Source organism: Boleophthalmus pectinirostris, unplaced genomic scaffold (assembly GCF_026225935.1).
Source record: "Boleophthalmus pectinirostris isolate CB_2022bp ecotype Guang Dong unplaced genomic scaffold, ASM2622593v1 HiC_scaffold_23, whole genome shotgun sequence".
In the NCBI taxonomy this organism is placed as follows: domain Eukaryota; kingdom Metazoa; phylum Chordata; class Actinopteri; order Gobiiformes; family Gobiidae; genus Boleophthalmus; species Boleophthalmus pectinirostris.
Window position 1 is genome coordinate 2,232,170 of NW_026571207.1, and position 11,669 is coordinate 2,243,838.

The following is an 11,669-nucleotide window of genomic DNA, read 5'->3' on the forward strand; positions in this document are numbered from 1 at the left end:
TTAGCCGGCTGACCTGCTCTAAATACAGAGTTGATATGATCTCACGGGACAAATATAATGATATTGCGGGTCAAATTTGGCCCCCGGGCCTGAGTTTGACATGTCTGTTCTAGACAAAGCAACAACATTTCCATTTCTTTATTGTCCCTGTAGATCTGTGGTGCCCAAAACGTCAATCACGATCTGCCCGTCGATCACCAAGATCGTGTGGGTAGATCACCGTGTCGTAGACCAAGACCAGTCTCAAGACCGGCATCAAGACCATTTTTTTTACGGTCTGGGTCTCGTCTCGGACTCTACCGCATGTTGACTCGGTCTTGTCTCGGTCTCAAAAGCGCTTGGACTCGGGCTTGAAGGTGTTTGGACTCGGTCTTGTCTTGGTCTTGAAGGTGTTTGGACTCGGTCTTGAAGGCACTTGGACTCAGTCTTGTCTTGGTCTTGAAGGCGCTTGGACTCGGTCTTGTCTCAGTCTTGAAGGCGCTTGGACTCGGTCTTGTCTCGGTCTTGAAGGCGCTTGGACTCCGTTTTGTCTCAGTCTCGAAGGCGCTTGGACTCGGTCTTGTCTCGGTCTCGAAGGCGCTTGGACTCGGGTCTTGTCTCAGTCTCGAAGGCGCTTGGACTCGGTCTTGTCTCGGTCTTGAAGGCGCTTGGACTCGGTCTTGTCTCGGTCTTGAAGGCGCTTGGACTCGGTCTTGTCTCGATCTTAAAGGCGTTTGGACTCGGTCTTGTCTTGGTCTCGAACTGGTCTTGTCTCAGTCTCGAAGGCGCTTGGACTCGGTCTTGTCTCGGTCTTGAAGGCGCTTGGACTCGGTCTTGTCTCGGTCTTGAAGGCGCTTGGACTCGGTCTTGTCTCGATCTTAAAGGCGTTTGGACTCGGTCTTGTCTTGGTCTCGAAGGCGTTTGGGCTCGGTCTTGTCTCAGTCTCGAAGGCGCTTGGACTCGGTCTTGTCTCAGTCTCGAAGGCGCTTGGACTCGGTCTTGTCTCGATCTTAAAGGTGCTTGGACTCGGTCTTGTCTCGGTCTTGAAGGCGTTTGGACTCGGTCTTGTCTCAGTCTCGAAGGGGTTTGGACTCGGTCTTGTCTCAGTCTCGAAGGCGTTTGGACTCGGTCTTGTCTCGGTCTCGAAGGCGCTTGGACTCGGTCTTGTCTCAGTCTTAAAGGCGTTTGGACTCGGTCTTGTCTCGGTCTTGAAGGCATCAATAACATAATATAATTCAAAACAGTTTGGGACCCCTGCTCTCGTGAAATGTGTCTTCTGCATTTGACCCATTTCTTCAGTGTCTAGTTTAAAAACAGTGGAGCTCTTCCTGTATCACCAGCTGACATCACGAGGTGGAGCAGTGTTTTCAGTGTAAAGGGCTTTTTAAAAACAGCACCAGCGTGTGTGGAATACTGTAGTCAGAGTGTTTTGCACAAAGTCGGTCTTTAAATAGAAAAGCGAGAGACAATAGAGAGAAAAGGGAAAGGCCAGAGGAAGGAAGGACGTCTGCAGGAAGGAAACGCCACACTCCACCAGCAGGGCGCGCTCCAGGGCCCGGCGCTCCCACGGGACACGGCAGGAAGCGCAGAGCTCCGCCACAACTACAGAGGGACAACAGAGAGACAACAGAGAGACAACAGAGACAACAGAGAGACAACAGAGAGACAAGAAGACAAAGAAGAGACAACAGCAGAGACAACAGAGACAACAGAGAGAGACAACAGAGAGAGAACAGAGAGAGAACAGAGAGACAACAACAGAGAGAGACAGACAGAGAGAACAACAGAGGACAAACAGAACAGAGGACAAGACAACAGAGAGACAACAGAGAGACAACAGAAGAGACTACAGAGAGACAACAGAGACAACAGAGAGACAACAGACAGAGACAACAGAGACAGAGGACACAGAGACAACAGAGACAACAGAGAGAGAGACAACAGAGGGACAACAGAGACAGAGAACAACAGAGAGAGACAACAGAGAGACAACAGAGGGACAACAGAGGGACAACAGAGACAACAGAGAGACAACAGAGAGACAGAGGACAACAGAGGGACACACAACAGAGGACAACAGACAACAGAGGGACAACAGAGAGAACACAAAGAGAGACAACAGGAGAGACAACAGAGACAGACAACACAACAGAGAGACAACAGAGACAACAGAGAGACTACAGAGAGAACAGACAGGAACAGACAACAGAGACAACAGAGAGACAACAGAGGGACAACAGAGGGACAACAGAGAGACAACAGAGAGACAACAGAGAGACAACAGAGACAACAGAGAGACAACAGAGAGACAACAGAGACAACAGAGACAACAGAGACAACAGAGAGACAACAGAGAGACAACAGAGGGACAACAGAGGGACAACAGAGACAACAGAGAGACAACAGAGACAACAGAGAGACAACAGAGAGACAACAGAGGGACAACAGAGGGACAACAGAGGGACAATAGAGAGACAACAGACAACAGACAGAGGGACAACAGAGGGACAATAGAGAGACAACAGAGACACAACAGAGAGACAACAGAGACAACAGAGAGACAACAGAGAGGGACTAACAGAGAGACAACAGAGGGACAATAGAGAGACAACAGAGACACAACAGAGAGACAACAGAGGGACAACAGAGAGACAACAGAGAGGACAACAGAGACAACAGAGAGACAACAGAGAACAACAGAGAGGACAACAGAGAGACAACAGAGACAACAGAGAGGGACACAGAGAGAACAACAGAGAGACACAGAGGGACAACAGAGACAACAGAGACAGAACAGAGAGACAACAGAGAGGGGACAACAGAGGGACAACAGAGACAACAGAGACAACAGAGAGACAACAGAGAACAACAGAGGGACAACAGAGAGACAACAGAGACAACAGAGGACAACAGAGAGACAACAGAGAGACAACAAAGAGAGACAACAGAGAGACAACAGACAACAGAGAGACAACAGAGGGACAACAGAGACAACAGACAACAGAGAGACAACAGAGGGACAACAGAGAGACAACAGAGAGACAACAGAGAGACACAGAGACAACAGAGACAACAGAGAGACAACAGAGACAACAGAGGGACAACAGAGGGACAACAGAGACAACAGACAACAGAGAGACAACAGAGACAACAGAGAGAACACAACAGAGAGACAACAGAGGGACAACAGAGAGACAACAGAGACAGAACACAGAGAGACAACAGACAGAGACAAACAGAGACAACAGAGACAACAGACAACAGAGACTACAGAGAGACAACAGAGACAACAGAGGGACAACAGAGACAACAGAGGGACAACAGAGAGACAACAGAGACAACAGAGAGACAACAGAGAGACAACAGAGGGACAACAGAGAGACAACAGAGAGACAACAGAGGGACAACAGAGACAACAGAGAGACAACAGAGAGAGAGACAACAGAGAGACAACAGAGAGAGACACAGAGACAACAGAGAAACAGAGAGAACAACAGAGAGGACAACAGAGAGAGAGAGACAACAGAGACAACAGAGGACAACAGAGGGACAACAGAGGGACAGAGAGCAACAGAGACAACAGAGAGAGACAACAGAGACAACAGAGAGACAGAGACAACAGAGAGAGACAACAGAGGGACAACAGAACAACAGAGGGACAACAGAGAGACAACAGAGACAACAACAGAGAGACAACAGAGACAACAGAGAGACAACAGAGACAACAGAGAGAGAACAACAGAGAGACAACAGAGAGGGACACAACAGAGACAAACAGAGAACAACAGAGGGACAACAGAGAGACAACAGAGAGAGAGACAACAGAGAGACAACAGAGACAACAGAGAGACAGCAAAGACAACAGAGAGACAACAGAGAGACAACAGAGACAACAGAGAGACAACAGAGAGACAACAGAGACAACAGAGAGAACAGAGACAACAGAGAGACAACAGAGGGACAACAGAGAGACAACAGAGAGACAACAGAGACAACAGAGAGACAACAGAGGGACAACAGAGAGACAACAGAGACAACAGAGAGACAACAGAGAGACAACAGAGACAACAGAGAGACAACAGAGACAACAGAGAGACAACAGAGAGACAACAGAGACAACAGAGAGAGAGACAACAACAGAGAGAGACAACAGAGAGACACAACAGAGACACAGAGAGACACAAGAGACAACAGAGCAGACACAGAGAGACAACAACAGACAGAGACTTACAGAACAACAGAGACAACAGAGACAACAGAGACACAACAGAGACAACAGAGAGACACAGACAACAGAGAGAACAGAGAGACAACAGAGAGACAACAGAGGACACAGAGGGACAACAGAGAGACTACAGAGACAACAGGAGACAGAGAGGACAGAGACACAGAGACTACAGAGGGACAACAGAGGGACTAGAGAGACAACAGAGAGGACAACAGAGAGACAACAACAGAGACAACAGAGAGACAACAGAGGGACAACAGAGAGACAACAGAGAGACAACAGAGAGACAACAGAGGGACAACAGAGGGACAACAGAGAGACAACAGAGGGACAACAGAGGGACAACAGAGGGACAACAGAGAGACAACAGAGAGACAACAGAGAGACTACAGAGGGACAGAACAGAGGACTACAGAGGGACAACAGAGAGACTACAGAGGGACAACAGAGGACACAGAGGGGACAACAGAGGACTACAGAAGGGACAACAGAGACAACAGAGAGAGACAACAGAGGGACAACAGAGAGACACAGAGGGACAACAGAGAGAGACAACAGAGAGGACAACAGAGGGACAACAGAGAGGGACTACAGAGAGGACAACAGAGACACAACAGAGAGGACTACAGAGGGAGACAACAGAGAGACAACAGAGAGACAACAGAGACACACAACAGAGAGGACAACAGAGAGACTACAGAGAGACAACAGAGAGACAACAGAGGGACAATAGAGAGACAACAGAGAGACAACAGAGGGACAACAGAGAGACAACAGAGACACAACAGAGGGACTACAGAGAGACAACAGAGAGACAAGAGACACAACAGAGGGACAACAGAGGGACAACAGAGAGGACAACAGAGAGACAACAGAGGACACAGAGGGACAACAGAGAGACAACAGAGAGACAACAGAGACACAACAGAGGACAACAGAGGGACTACAGAGAGACAACAGAGAGACAACAGAGACAACAGAGACACAACAGAGAGACAACAGAGAGACAACAGAGAGACAACAGAGACAACAGAGAGACAACAGAGAGACAACAGAGACAACAACAGAGAGACTACAGAGGGACAACAGAGAGACAACAGAGAGACAACAGAGACAACAGAACAGAGGGACAACAGAGAGACAACAGAGAGACAACAGAGACACAACAGAGGGACAACAGAGAGACAACAGAGACACAACAGAGAGACAACAGAGGGACAACAGAGAGACAACAGAGGGACAACAGAGACAACAGAGACAACAGAGAGACAACAGAGAGACACAACAGAGGGACAACAGAGAGAGACAACAGAGAGAGAGACAACAGAGAGACAACAGAGAGACAACAGAGACACAACAGAGGGACAACAGAGGGACAACAGAGGGACAACAGAGAGACAACAGAGGAGACAACAGAGAGGGACAACAGAGGGACAACAGAGGGACAACAGAGAGACAACAGAGACACAACAGAGGGACTACAGAGAGACAACAGAGAGACAACAGAGACAACAGAGAGACAACAGAGAGACAACAGAGAGACAACAGAGAGACAACAGAGAGAGACAACAGAGACAACAACAGAGGACAACAGAGAGAGACAACAGAGAGGGACAACAGAGAACAACAGAGAGACAACAGAGGACAACAGAGAGACAACAGAGACAACACAACAGAGAGACAACAGAGGGACAACAGAGAGACAACAGAGAGACAACAGAGACAACAGAGAGACAACAGAGAGACAACAGAGACAGAGAGACAACAGAACAGAGACAACAGAGACACAACAGAGACAACAGAGGGACAACAGAGAGGACAACAGAGAGAGACAACAGAGAGACAACAGAGACACAACAGAGGACAACCAGAGGGACTACAGAGGGACAACAGAGAGACAACAGAGACACAACAGAGAGACACAGAGAGACAACAGAGAGGGACAATAGAGAGACACAACAGAGGGACAACAGAGGGACAATAGAGAGACAACAGAGACAACAGAGAGACAACAGAGGAGACAACAGAGGGACAACAGAGAGACAACAGAGAGACAACAGAGACACAACAGAGAGACAACAGAGGGACAATAGAGAGACAACAGAGACACAACAGAGGGACAACAGAGGGACAATAGAGAGAAAACAGAGACACAACAGAGAGACAACAGAGACAACAGAGACAACAGAGACACAACAGAGAGACAACAGAGGGAACAGAGGGAACAGAGAGACAACAGAGGGACAACAGAGAGACAACAGAGGGACAACAGAGGGACAACAGAGGGACAACAGAGGAACAAGTCCATCTGTGACCAGCAGGGGGCACACTGGGCAGTGCAACTTTTTTAGGAGCTGCTGGTGAAAAATGTTGTCTGCTCGTTTGTCCAGAGGGTCTCCAACCTTTTTCCTCTGGTGAATCCTTTACAAATAAAATCTGTTTTTATGTGTTGTAAGGACACAGTCGCACTGTGCAGTCCTGCTCCGCTCGCTCCCGCAAACAATTGTAGCCTAATTTTCATTCCCGTTTCCGCCGCATCTGCGATAAACCTGCACACGTCTGATCTCTGAAAACATCACGACACAAACAGAACAGACTCACCTTCAGCATCAACATCACAGAGAGAACACTCATATTCCACTGAGTCGTGTCCTTTAGAAGAAGTTCAACCACATCAGCGTAAAAGAGCTTTTTTTTTTTTTTTTTTCTCCGCTTAGTTTATGCAAATTATCCACATGGTTTTATTATTTATTTATTTATTATTTCATTAAGCATAAAAAGACATCGACAGTGTCACAACATCAGACACAAGAAATGAATGAAAAGGAGCAGAAAGAAGAAAAAATCTTATGTTATCTGCCCCCCTTTCCTTTTTCAAGACAAAACATCAACACCGATGGTCACGAAACATTCCAAATCAGTTCAGGCACAATTACTGATCAATCGCAAACAATTGATCAGTTAAAATTTTCATACATACACACTGCATTTGATTTTATATGTTTTTTAAATGTCGTCATTGTACTTGATTCTTTTATTTCTTTATCAAGACTATTCCATAAGTTTAACTCCTTTCACAGCGACGCTTCGCTCCATAACTTTGGTTCTGAATCTGGGCTTTTTAAACATGTAGGTTCCTTTTAAATTGTAGTGGCTCAATCTCATCTCAAACAGTCTTTGAATATTTACAGGTAATACATTGCACTTTGCTTTATACACAGTGTTGGGAGTGTTACTTTTAAAAATGTAATCCCCTACAGATTACAGATTACATACACCAAAATGTAGTTTGTCTCGTAATCCATTAAATTACTTAAAGTCAGTAACGTAATCTGAATATTTTGGATTACTTGATTATTGACTTGAAACACCAGGATATCGTAACGTAAGATGTTTTGTCTACTAAAAGAAAATAAAAAAGCCCATTCTTTACTTAACCGTATAAAAAATATTATTGATAGAAGAGGAGACACATCCGCGCAACATGGTTTAGTCCTGGTTTAGTCCTGGTTTAGTCCTGGTTTAGACCTGGACTAAACCCAGGACTAAAACCAGGGCTAAAACAGGACTAAACTAGGACAAAAACCTGGTTTAGATTTAGTTTAGATCTAGTTTAGACCTGGTTTTAGTCCTGGTTTAGTCCTGGTTTTGACCTGGAAGAATTAACGATCGATTATCGATTAATCATTAACGTTTTTATATTAAAACTAGAAAAGCAGTCAGAGAGCGCAGACCTCTGCCAAGGACTACCCCCATTTTTATATAAATTGAGATAAAATCAGTCTTCTGGATCAGATCTGGATCAGCCTTTGGAATATGAAAGAGGTTCCCACTGTCCATCCCTGAGTCAAATTTCATGGGGTTTGGTCAATAATTAACCCAGATATTGAGAAAACAAATTTTTGGCCCCATTTACCACAATGTTAACTAAAATTTCAAAGTGATCCAGAATTCCAGGATTCTTCCGGATCAGCCCCAAAATGAAATCAGTTCTTCCTTTTTCACATTTCCCAAATCCTGAAAATTTCATCAAAATCGGTCCATAACTTTTTGAGTTATGTTGCTAACAGACAAACAAACAAACAAACAAACAAACAGACAAACGCCGGCAAAAACATAACCTCCTTGGCGGAGGTAATGATCATCATTATTATTACTATCTGCACTAATCTGCATAAATAAATTCAACTTTACGACATATAAACATAACGACTCTAGATCCACATCAGCCCTGTTTGACATTTATAATGTGTTTAATTCAGTTTTGTTCAAATCTCACAGAAACAAAACTTAAAAACAGCATCGCAAATTTGCATAAACTAAGTGAAGATAAAACTCCAGCTCTTGTGTCGCTGATGTGGTTCAGTTTCTGTTGGATTAAAAGACATGACTCAGGTGAATACAGGTCAGTGTGACCAGATTTGTGTTTGTCAAAACCAGGACAGCGTACGGGGGGAGGGGGGCGGGGCCTCGTCATCCACATTGAGCGACTCTCACCTGGTAAAACTTTTTCCCACTGGACACAGAAACATATGTGCTGCTTTATACACTGTGCACATGGACTCACACTTGTCCCAACGCAACGGAAAGTGTGGAATTTCTTGTACAAATCATCGTTAAATCCACATTTGTGCTTCGGTTCGTTACAGACTGACCCACTGTTTGTGTCTCGCTCCTTCTGATGCAGAGACACATGTACACACCTGTTTGGTCACGACACACACAGCAACATACAGTCAGTTTGTCTATTAAAATTAACGTAATCGATGAAATTCTTAATGATCATGGTTTGTAATCCACTTTTTACGGCGTTGTTCCGTCGGCTTTTCCCATTTCTGACCTTTGTGGACGACTATATTTGGTATTCTTAAAAAAAAATCGCTTTTCCTTCTCTCGGTTAGAACGATTGGCACAGCCGTAAACTACACAACACATCGGCATTTTCCTCCAGTCAGTTCACTTCCTGCCCTCCGTCTGACAAACGAAGCCCTGTGACGTCACGTGAAACCCAGATATTGTGACGGTCCACGATATTATTGAGAGAGCTCTGACGATACGATACCGCGATATTTCGGTTATTTTTACATCCCTGCCCGTAAATCCCAAGAGTCTTCGTGTCAGTGTCAGTGTGAAGTGTTTGTGTTGTGACAGCTGTTTTATTTGCGCACTCTGTGACACAATAATAATAATAATATGAACGGTAATGAGGAGTGTGAGGCTAAAATAACCTGTAATAACAAAAACACACTCTGTTCACTGTGTGTGTGTGTGTGTGTGTGTGTGTCATTATCGGACAGAAATAGGTCCTTTCTCTGTGTGTTAGTGACAAACGCCGCGTCTGTGGGCAGCAGAGTCGCCGCGTTTGCATCTCATTTGCATCTCATTTGCATATATGAATACATTAGGACAGACTTTTCTCTGACAGATCTGCTCCAGGTGTAAAGAAAGTTAGATTTATTTTTGACCTTTTCACGTGTTCATGTTTTTTTTTTTACAGTTATAACAATTAGGGCTGGACCGTTTGGGGGAAATAAAAGCCTCAGATTACGATTAATGATACAGTTCTGTAATAATTAACACAAGAATCATATTTGAGAACATGTTTGTACAGATCTAAACCAAAGTGTTCGCAGCTTTTTTGCGGAATAAAACGGGAGATTTTATTATTTGAGGAAGAATTTATTGTACTTCAAAAACTGCAGAATCTGTGTGTCATTCATTTATTTGTTTTTTAAATTAAAACCAAAAATAAGAAAATGAAAAAACATAAATTTTCTTCATTATTTGTCTCCAAAACCAAAATGAAAAAACAGATAAAGATATTTTTTTTTTACAGTTTTTGATTTTGCGTTTAAATGAAAATTGGAAAAAAATGGGTAACGGACGGAACCAGGATTAAACCAAGACTGGACCAGGTCTGGGACCAGACTGGAACCAGACCGGGATTGAGACCGGGACCGAGACCTGGACCGAGACTGGGGCTGTGGCCGGGACCGGGACTGAGACCGGGACCAAACCGTGATTGAGACCGGGACTGAGACTGGGACCAAACCATGACTGAGACCGGGACTGAAACCGGGACTGAAAACGGTTTAGTCCTGTTTTAGTCCTGATCTAGTCCTTTATTTGTTTTGTTTTTTTATTTATTATTATTTTTTTTTTCATTTTTCATTAAACACAAAGATGAAAACTGACAAAAACAAATCATTTGTTTTTTTCATTTTGGTTTTCGAGACAAATAATAAAGAAACATTTATTTTTATTTATTTTTATTTTCTTATTTTTGGTTTTATTTTGAAAAACGAACGCACGAACGACACATGGCTTTGCTAATTGTGTCCATTCAAATTTTGCTTTCGATTTAATTGTGTTTAATTTTTGCCGCCTTAATGACAATATATAAATCTGAATTTTAAATCACTGACTCTCTTTAATTATCAGATCATATTTTTAAAATCCGTCCGAACTAAACGTGGCTGAAAACGTCTTTGGTTGAGGTTCAAAAAATTGCACAAAAAAAAAATGAAAATGAAACTCAAAAGTGCAAGAATTTCCACTAGTTTGTACTTTGATGGTCTTGTTTTATCTCAAACCTAAACGGACTTAAACCCTCTGTGTGCCCCCCGCTCCAGAATTCCAAGAAAAGTCAAAAATGCAGACGGTAATATGTTTATAATCCAGGGAGGGCTCCTCGTTGGTCTCATGTTAAACCGTCCATATTACTCGGTTCTAATGTCGTTTCCTCGTCAAAAACAGACCTGGAGTTTTGTTTTTGTTTCATCCTTGCACGTTTTAAAGCGCAAACCCGGCATATTTACGCCGAGTTCCACTTTGCGATGTCACGCGGTGATACAGGAAGTGCTCCACTGTGTTTTTTAAACTCCACGCGCCTTCGTTGAAATCGTTCGGATCGTTTCAGCTCTGGAATTGAGGAACGCTTCACTTGAAAACCACCTCTTCGTGACGTCACAGAGTGGGGCAGAGCATTTTGAGATTTGGAGATGGGGAGACTTCAGGGCTTAATGCTCAGTTTGAAGATATATTTACCAGGGTTGTTTTTTATTCTGCAGATGACCAGACCTTTGACCTCTGACTCATTTTTAATAATAATAATAATAATAATAATAATAATAATAATAATGTCTGAGCTGTGTTGAATGTTTCTGTTGTGTTTTTCAGGGTCGCCATGTCAAGACGGGTCAGCTGGCGGCGATCAAAGTCATGGAGGTCACAGAGGTACAGTCCACGTCACTGTCGCTTTAATGACTAATCAACATTTTACATCACGTCTCACCAAATATTTTTCTCTGTCGAGTTTTCATACTTTAACACTTTAGACATTTTGTTGTGTTTAACTGCACTACAGAACTCTGCGTGTGTGTCGACTCTCGCTGATTGATCTCGAGTTTGTTATGTAAATATTTAAACACATATAAATATCAACAAAATACAAGATGCAGAT

General features: G+C 43.9%; 1 long non-coding RNA gene across 1 annotated transcript in view; it reads left to right on the forward strand.

Annotated features, from left to right (window-relative positions):
* Positions 1 to 11,445, forward strand: part of LOC129410682 (uncharacterized) — a 35,925-nt gene extending 24,480 nt beyond the window's left edge. Inside the window, exon 3 of the long non-coding RNA XR_008632984.1 lies at positions 11,387 to 11,445. This is a non-coding gene — a long non-coding RNA (uncharacterized LOC129410682). The remainder of the gene's footprint in view (positions 1 to 11,386) is intronic.
* Positions 11,446 to 11,669: the final 224 nt, after the last annotated feature.